This window comes from Syngnathus typhle, unplaced genomic scaffold (genome assembly GCF_033458585.1).
Source record: "Syngnathus typhle isolate RoL2023-S1 ecotype Sweden unplaced genomic scaffold, RoL_Styp_1.0 HiC_scaffold_89, whole genome shotgun sequence".
Taxonomy (NCBI): domain Eukaryota; kingdom Metazoa; phylum Chordata; class Actinopteri; order Syngnathiformes; family Syngnathidae; genus Syngnathus; species Syngnathus typhle.
In genome coordinates this window covers 74,124-82,500 of record NW_026871995.1, presented here as the reverse complement: position 1 = coordinate 82,500, position 8,377 = coordinate 74,124, and positions in this window count along the sequence as shown.

Here is an 8,377-nt window from a genome sequence, read left to right as displayed (position 1 = left end):
TCGCCCGGCCGGTGGTTTAAGGAGGCGGCCGGTCCTCCCTCCTTGGATGTATAACATTCGCAGATTTTCGCCCGGCCTATGTTTAGTGAGGCGACCGGTCCTCCGTGGAGAGCGACCCGCAAGTGGGGAGGAACCGTCCACCCAACGCCGGCGCGAGCCGGGGCCGGTGGGGGCCCTACCAAGGCGGGTCTCATTGCCTGTCGGTCAGTTCGGGAGAAGGTGGGGGTACTCGGAGGCCCGCCGGGAGCAGACGGGGGTCCGGAAGGTGAGGGGGTGAAGGACGGCGGTCGGGAGCAGACGGCCGTCCCCGGGAGGGGGTGTTCGTTCACGTGCGGACGCCGGGAGCAGGCGGCCGTCACGCAATTCTGCCAACCGTTCCCACCGGCCTGTGTTTAAGGAGGCGGCCGGTCCTCCACGAGAAGAATTCTGCCAAACGTTCCACCGGCCTGTGTTTAAGGAGGCGGCCGGTCCTCCCCGTCGTTCCGCCGGCTTGTGTTTAAGGAGGCGGCCGGTCCTCCACGAGAAGAATTCTGCCAAACGTTCCACCGGCCTGTGTTTAAGGAGGCGGCCGGTCCTCCCCGTCGTTCCGCCGGCTTGTGTTTAAGGAGGCGGCCGGTCCTCCACTATTCCTTCCTTGGATGGAAAGCATGTAGCACTTTGAAAATTTTCGAGCACTGTGACACTTTGAAAATTTTCGAGAGTTTTTGTACTTAGAAAATTTTTCGCTCTTGCACTTCCAGAGTGCTTTGCGGTAGCTCCTAGGTTCGCTGTCCGAGCATGTGAACACTTTTTGGGGGGGAACACATCGCTAGAGACACCAGCCGCCTGGTTCTCGGGGCCAAAACTTGTGTTCCCCACACTCGTTCTGACTATATTTTGCGATTTGGGGGTAAAGGTAATGAGTACAGTGACTAGGGGGACCAACTCATCGTACTCTGGCGCACCAACAGACCAAAGCTGGTACTGCACTTACCCCTGGTACCCCAACGCCTGGTACCTGACGGGCGAGAGGCTGATTTTTCGCTATTTGCGGCCGACCGAGGGAACCAGACAAAGCGGACACTTTACGGCGCAAGAGCCGTTGGCACTTAGAAATTTTTCGACAAAGTTGGCGCGAGCTCCAGAAGGAGAGGCTGATTTTTCGCTATTTGTGGCCGACCGAGGGAACCAGGCAAAGCGGACACTTTACGGCGCAAGAGCCGTTGGCACTTAGAAATTTTTTGACAAAGTTGGCGCGAGCTCCAGAAGGAGAGGCTGATTTTTCGCTATTTGTGGCCGACCGAGGGAACCAGGCAAAGCGGACACTTTACGGCGCAAGAGCCGTTGGCACTTAGAAATTTTTTGACAAAGTTGGCGCGAGCTCCAGAAGGAGAGGCTGATTTTTCGCTATTTGTGGCCGACCGAGGGAACCAGGCAAAGCGGACACTTTACGGCGCAAGAGCCGTTGGCACTTAGAAAATATTCGCCAAAGTTGGCACGAGCTCCAGAAGGAGAGGCTGATTTTTCGCTATTTGTGGCCGACCGAGGGAACCAGACAAAGCGGACACATTACGGCGCAAGAGCCGTTGGCACTTAGAAAATATTCGCCAAAGTTGGCACGAGCTCCAGAAGGAGAGGCTGATTTTTCGCTATTTGTGGCCGACCGAGGGAACCAGACAAAGCGGACACATTACGGCGCAAGAGCCGTTGGCACTTAGAAAATATTCGCCAAAGTTGGCACGAGCTCCAGAAGGAGAGGCTGATTTTTCGCTATTTGTGGCCGACCGAGGGAACCAGACAAAGCGGACACTTTACGGCGCAAGAGCCGTTGGCACTTGCGCGAGCTCCAGAAGGAGAGGCTGATTTTTCGCTATTTGTGGCCGACCGAGGGAACCAGACAAAGCGGACACTTTACGGCGCAAGAGCCGTTGGCACTTAGAAAATATTCGCCAAAGTTGGCACGAGCTCCAGAAGGAGAGGCTGATTTTTCGCCGTTTGTGGCCGACCGAGGGAACCAGACAAAGCGGACACTTTACGGCGCAAGAGCCGTTGGCACTTAGGCGAGCTCCAGAAGGAGAGGCTGATTTTTCGCTATTTGTGGCCGACCGAGGGAACCAGGCAAAGCGGACACATTACGGCGCAAGAGCCGTTGGCACTTAGAAAATATTCGCCAAAGTTGGCACGAGCTCCAGAAGGAGAGGCTGATTTTTCGCTATTTGTGGCCGACCGAGGGAACCAGGCAAAGCGGACACTTTACGGCGCAAGAGCCGTTGGCACTTAGAAATTTTTTGACAAAGTTGGCGCGAGCTCCAGAAGGAGAGGCTGGTTTTTCGCTATTTGTGGCCGACCGAGGGAACCAGGCAAAGCGGACACATTACGGCGCAAGAGCCGTTGGCACTTAGGCGAGCTCCAGAAGGAGAGGCTGATTTTTCGCCGTTTGTGGCCGACCGAGGGAACCAGGCAAAGCGGACACATTACGGCGCAAGAGCCGTTGGCACTTAGGCGAGCTCCAGAAGGAGAGGCTGGTTTTTCGCTATTTGTGGCCGACCGAGGGAACCAGGCAAAGCGGACACATTACGGCGCAAGAGCCGTTGGCACTTAGGCGAGCTCCAGAAGGAGAGGCTGGTTTTTCGCTATTTGTGGCCGACCGAGGGAACCAGGCAAAGCGGACACATTACGGCGCAAGAGCCGTTGGCACTTAGGCGAGCTCCAGAAGGAGAGGCTGATTTTTCGCTATTTGTGGCCGACCGAGGGAACCAGGCAAAGCGGACACTTTACGGCGCAAGAGCCGTTGGCACTTAGAAATTTTTTGACAAAGTTGGCGCGAGCTCCAGAAGGAGAGGCTGGTTTTTCGCTATTTGTGGCCGACCGAGGGAACCAGGCAAAGCGGACACATTACGGCGCAAGAGCCGTTGGCACTTAGGCGAGCTCCAGAAGGAGAGGCTGATTTTTCGCCGTTTGTGGCCGACCGAGGGAACCAGGCAAAGCGGACACATTACGGCGCAAGAGCCGTTGGCACTTAGGCGAGCTCCAGAAGGAGAGGCTGGTTTTTCGCTATTTGTGGCCGACCGAGGGAACCAGGCAAAGCGGACACATTACGGCGCAAGAGCCGTTGGCACTTAGGCGAGCTCCAGAAGGAGAGGCTGGTTTTTCGCCGTTTGTGGCCGACCGAGGGAACCAGGCAAAGCGGACACATTACGGCGCAAGAGCCGTTGGCACTTAGGCGAGCTCCAGAAGGAGAGGCTGGTTTTTCGCTATTTGTGGCCGACCGAGGGAACCAGGCAAAGCGGACACATTACGGCGCAAGAGCCGTTGGCACTTAGGCGAGCTCCAGAAGGAGAGGCTGGTTTTTCGCTATTTGTGGCCGACCGAGGGAACCAGGCAAAGCGGACACATTACGGCGCAAGAGCCGTTGGCACTTAGGCGAGCTCCAGAAGGAGAGGCTGATTTTTCGCCGTTCGTGGCCGACCGAGGGAACCAGGCAAAGCGGACACATTACGGCGCAAGAGCCGTTGGCACTTAGAAAATATTCGCCAAAGTTGGCACGAGCTCCAGAATGAGAGGCTGATTTTTCGCCGTTTGTGGCCGACCGAGGGAACCAGGCAAAGCGGACACATTACGGCGCAAGAGCCGTTGGCACTTAGGCGAGCTCCAGAAGGAGAGGCTGATTTTTTCGCTATTTGTGGCCGACCGAGGGAACCAGGCAAAGCGGACACATTACGGCGCAAGAGCCGTTGGCACTTAGAAAATATTCGCCAAAGTTGGCACGAGCTCCAGAATGAGAGGCTGATTTTTCGCCGTTTGTGGCCGACCGAGGGAACCAGACAAAGCGGACACATTACGGCGCAAGAGCCGTTGGCACTTAGGCGAGCTCCAGAAGGAGAGGCTGATTTTTTCGCTATTTGTGGCCGACCGAGGGAACCAGGCAAAGCGGACACATTACGGCGCAAGAGCCGTTGGCACTTAGAAAATATTCGCCAAAGTTGGCACGAGCTCCAGAATGAGAGGCTGATTTTTCGCCGTTTGTGGCCGACCGAGGGAACCAGGCAAAGCGGACACATTACGGCGCAAGAGCCGTTGGCACTTAGGCGAGCTCCAGAAGGAGAGGCTGATTTTTTCGCTATTTGTGGCCGACCGAGGGAACCAGGCAAAGCGGACACATTACGGCGCAAGAGCCGTTGGCACTTAGGCGAGCTCCAGAAGGAGAGGCTGATTTTTTCGCTATTTGTGGCCGACCGAGGGAACCAGGCAAAGCGGACACATTACGGCGCAAGAGCCGTTGGCACTTAGAAAATATTCGCCAAAGTTGGCACGAGCTCCAGAATGAGAGGCTGATTTTTCGCCGTTTGTGGCCGACCGAGGGAACCAGACAAAGCGGACACATTACGGCGCAAGAGCCGTTGGCACTTAGGCGAGCTCCAGAAGGAGAGGCTGATTTTTTCGCTATTTGTGGCCGACCGAGGGAACCAGGCAAAGCGGACACATTACGGCGCAAGAGCCGTTGGCACTTAGAAAATATTCGCCAAAGTTGGCACGAGCTCCAGAATGAGAGGCTGATTTTTCGCCGTTTGTGGCCGACCGAGGGAACCAGGCAAAGCGGACACATTACGGCGCAAGAGCCGTTGGCACTTAGGCGAGCTCCAGAAGGAGAGGCTGATTTTTTCGCTATTTGTGGCCGACCGAGGGAACCAGGCAAAGCGGACACATTACGGCGCAAGAGCCGTTGGCACTTAGGCGAGCTCCAGAAGGAGAGGCTGATTTTTTCGCTATTTGTGGCCGACCGAGGGAACCAGGCAAAGCGGACACATTACGGCGCAAGAGCCGTTGGCACTTAGAAAATATTCGCCAAAGTTGGCACGAGCTCCAGAATGAGAGGCTGATTTTTCGCCGTTTGTGGCCGACCGAGGGAACCAGACAAAGCGGACACATTACGGCGCAAGAGCCGTTGGCACTTAGGCGAGCTCCAGAAGGAGAGGCTGATTTTTCGCTATTTGTGGCCGACCGAGGGAACCAGGCAAAGCGGACACTTTACGGCGCAAGAGCCGTTGGCACTTAGAAAATATTCGCCAAAGTTGGCACGAGCTCCAGAAGGAGAGGCTGATTTTTCGCCGTTTGTGGCCGACCGAGGGAACCAGACAAAGCGGACACATTACGGCGCAAGAGCCGTTGGCACTTAGGCGAGCTCCAGAAGGAGAGGCTGATTTTTCGCTATTTGTGGCCGACCGAGGGAACCAGGCAAAGCGGACACTTTACGGCGCAAGAGCCGTTGGCACTTAGAAAATATTCTGAAATTCTCACCGACCTCCGTGGTGGAGAGGCCGAATTTTCGACATTCGTGGCCGACCGGGGAACCGTCGCCACTCGGACAACTTGTGCGGCAGCCCTCGGTGATTTTAGGACCGCTTTTTCACCCTCGCTGTCCGACCGGAGAACCGTCGTAGCTCGGACAGTTCGTGTGCCAGCATCCGCTGGCACTTAGAAAATTTTAAAAAAGAAAAAAATAGTCTTCTGCATATACGTTCTGACTATATTTTGCGATTAGGGGGTAAAGGTAATGAGTACAGTGACTAGGGGGACCAACTCATCGTACTCTGGCGCACCAACACGCCAAGGTTGGTACTGCACTTAGGCTGATTTTTGCGCTATTCGCGGCCGACCGGGGAACCAGCGCGGAGCGGACACATTACGGCGAATGAGCCGTTGGCACTTAGAAAATTTTTGAGCTTTTTTCGAACTTCCGTGAGGCTGATTTTGCGCTATTCGCGGCCGACCGGGGAACCAGCGCGGAGCGGACACATTACGGCGAATGAGCCGTTGGCACTTAGAAAATTTTTGAGCTTTTTTCGAACTTCCGTGAGGCTGATTTTGCGCTATTCGCGGCCGACCGGGGAACCAGCGCGGAGCGGACACATTACGGCGAATGAGCCGTTGGCACTTAGAAAATTTTTGAGCTTTTTTCGAACTTCCGTGAGGCTGATTTTGCGCTATTCGCGGCCGACCGGGGAACCAGCGCGGAGCGGACACATTACGGCGAATGAGCCGTTGGCACTTAGAAAATTTTTGAGCTTTTTTCGAACTTCCGTGAGGCTGATTTTGCGCTTCCGTGTGGAGCTTTGGGGCCGTTCCGCCTAACTTTTTATGCCCGATTAGGCTTCCAGGGAGGCGGCTAAGCATTATTGACCAATCATGGAGCTTTTTTGGGACTTCCGTGTGGAGCTTTGGGGCCGTTCCGCCTAACTTTTTATGCCCGATTAGGCTTCCAGGGAGGCGGCTAAGCATTATTGACCAATCATGGAGCTTTTTTGGGACTTCCGTGTGGAGCTTTGGAGCCGTTCCGCCTAACTTTTTATGCCCGATTAGGCTTCCAGGGAGGCGGCTAAGCATTATTGACCAATCATGGAGCTTTTTTGGGACTTCCGTGTGGAGCTTTGGGGCCGTTCCGCCTAGCTTTTTATGCCCGATTAGGCTTCCAGGGAGGCGGCTAAGCATTATTGACCAATCATGGAGCTTTTTTGGGACTTCCGTGTGGAGCTTTGGGGCCGTTCCGCCTAGCTTTTTATGCCCGATTAGGCTTCCAGGGAGGCGGCTAAGCATTATTGACCAATCATGGAGCTTTTTTGGGACTTCCGTGTGGAGCTTTGGGGCCGTTCCGCCTAGCTTTTTATGCCCGATTAGGCTTCCAGGGAGGCGGCTAAGCATTATTGACCAATCATGGAGCTTTTTTGGGACTTCCGTGTGGAGCTTTGGGGCCGTTCCGCCTAGCTTTTTATGCCCGATTAGGCTTCCAGGGAGGCGGCTAAGCATTATTGACCAATCATGGAGCTTTTTTGGGACTTCCGTGTGGAGCTTTGGGGCCGTTCCGCCTAGCTTTTTATGCCCGATTAGGCTTCCAGGGAGGCGGCTAAGCATTATTGACCAATCATGGAGCTTTTTTGGGACTTCCAGCCGGTGCTTTGGGGGCCTTCCCCCTCACTTTCTACGCCCGATTGGGCTTCCAGGGACGCGGCTAAGCATTTTTAACAGAAATGGAGCTTTTTGCGGAGCTCCAGCCGGTGCCACCGGCAGGCCGTGCACGCGGACGAGATGACCGAAAGAAGCTCCAGGAGAGCGGATGGACGCTTTTTAAGCACCGAGGCGGAGATCGCGGAGCTTTAATAGACTTCCAGCGGGCCCAAAGCGGCCAGGCAGACGGCGCAGCGCGACCTGGTACCTCGCACGGGACGCATCGCCCCCCCCGCGCACAGTTCCAGGGGGCCGGGATGACGTTTCAAAGCTGCCGCTGCAGCTGCGGCGGGGAGTGGCCTCCCTCCGGTGGACACGACGAGTAAATGACACCGGCCGCTGACGCAAACCCACGCCGGACAGGAGAGCTCAAAAGCCGGGTAACATTTCAAGGAAGACCCCCCCTGCGCAGACCTCCACTAGGCCGGGATGACTGTTCAGCTGTGGCGGGGAGTGGCCTCCCTCCGGTCGGCACGACGAGTAAATGACACCGGCCGCTGACGCAAACCCACGCCGGACAGGAGAGCTCAAAAGCCGGGTAACATTTCAAGGAAGACCCCCCCTGCGCAGACCTCCACTAGGCCGGGATGACTGTTCAGCTGTGGCGGGGAGTGGCCTCCCTCCGGTCGGCACGACGAGTAAATGACACCGGCCGCTGACGCAAACCCACGCCGGACAGGAGAGCTCAAAAGCCGGGTAACATTTCAAGGAAGACCCCCCCTGCGCAGACCTCCACTAGGCCGGGATGACTGTTCAGCTGTGGCGGGGAGTGGCCTCCCTCCGGTCGGCACGACGAGTAAATGACACCGGCCGCTGACGCAAACCCACGCCGGACAGGAGAGCTCAAAAGCCGGGTAACATTTCAAGGAAGACCCCCCCTGCGCAGACCTCCACTAGGCCGGGATGACTGTTCAGCTGTGGCGGGGAGTGGCCTCCCTCCGGTCGGCACGACGAGTAAATGACACCGGCCGCTGACGCAAACCCACGCCGGACAGGAGAGCTCAAAAGCCGGGTAACATTTCAAGGAAGACCCCCCCTGCGCAGACCTCCACTAGGCCGGGATGACTGTTCAGCTGTGGCGGGGAGTGGCCTCCCTCCGGTCGGCACGACGAGTAAATGACACCGGCCGCTGACGCAAACCCACGCCGGACAGGAGAGCTCAAAAGCCGGGTAACATTTCAAGGAAGACCCCCCCTGCGCAGACCTCCACTAGGCCGGGATGACTGTTCAGCTGTGGCGGGGAGTGGCCTCCCTCCGGTCGGCACGACGAGTAAATGACACCGGCCGCTGACGCAAACCCACGCCGGACAGGAGAGCTCAAAAGCCGGGTAACATTTCAAGGAAGACCCCCCCTGCGCAGACCTCCACTAGGCCGGGATGACTGTTCAGCTGCGGC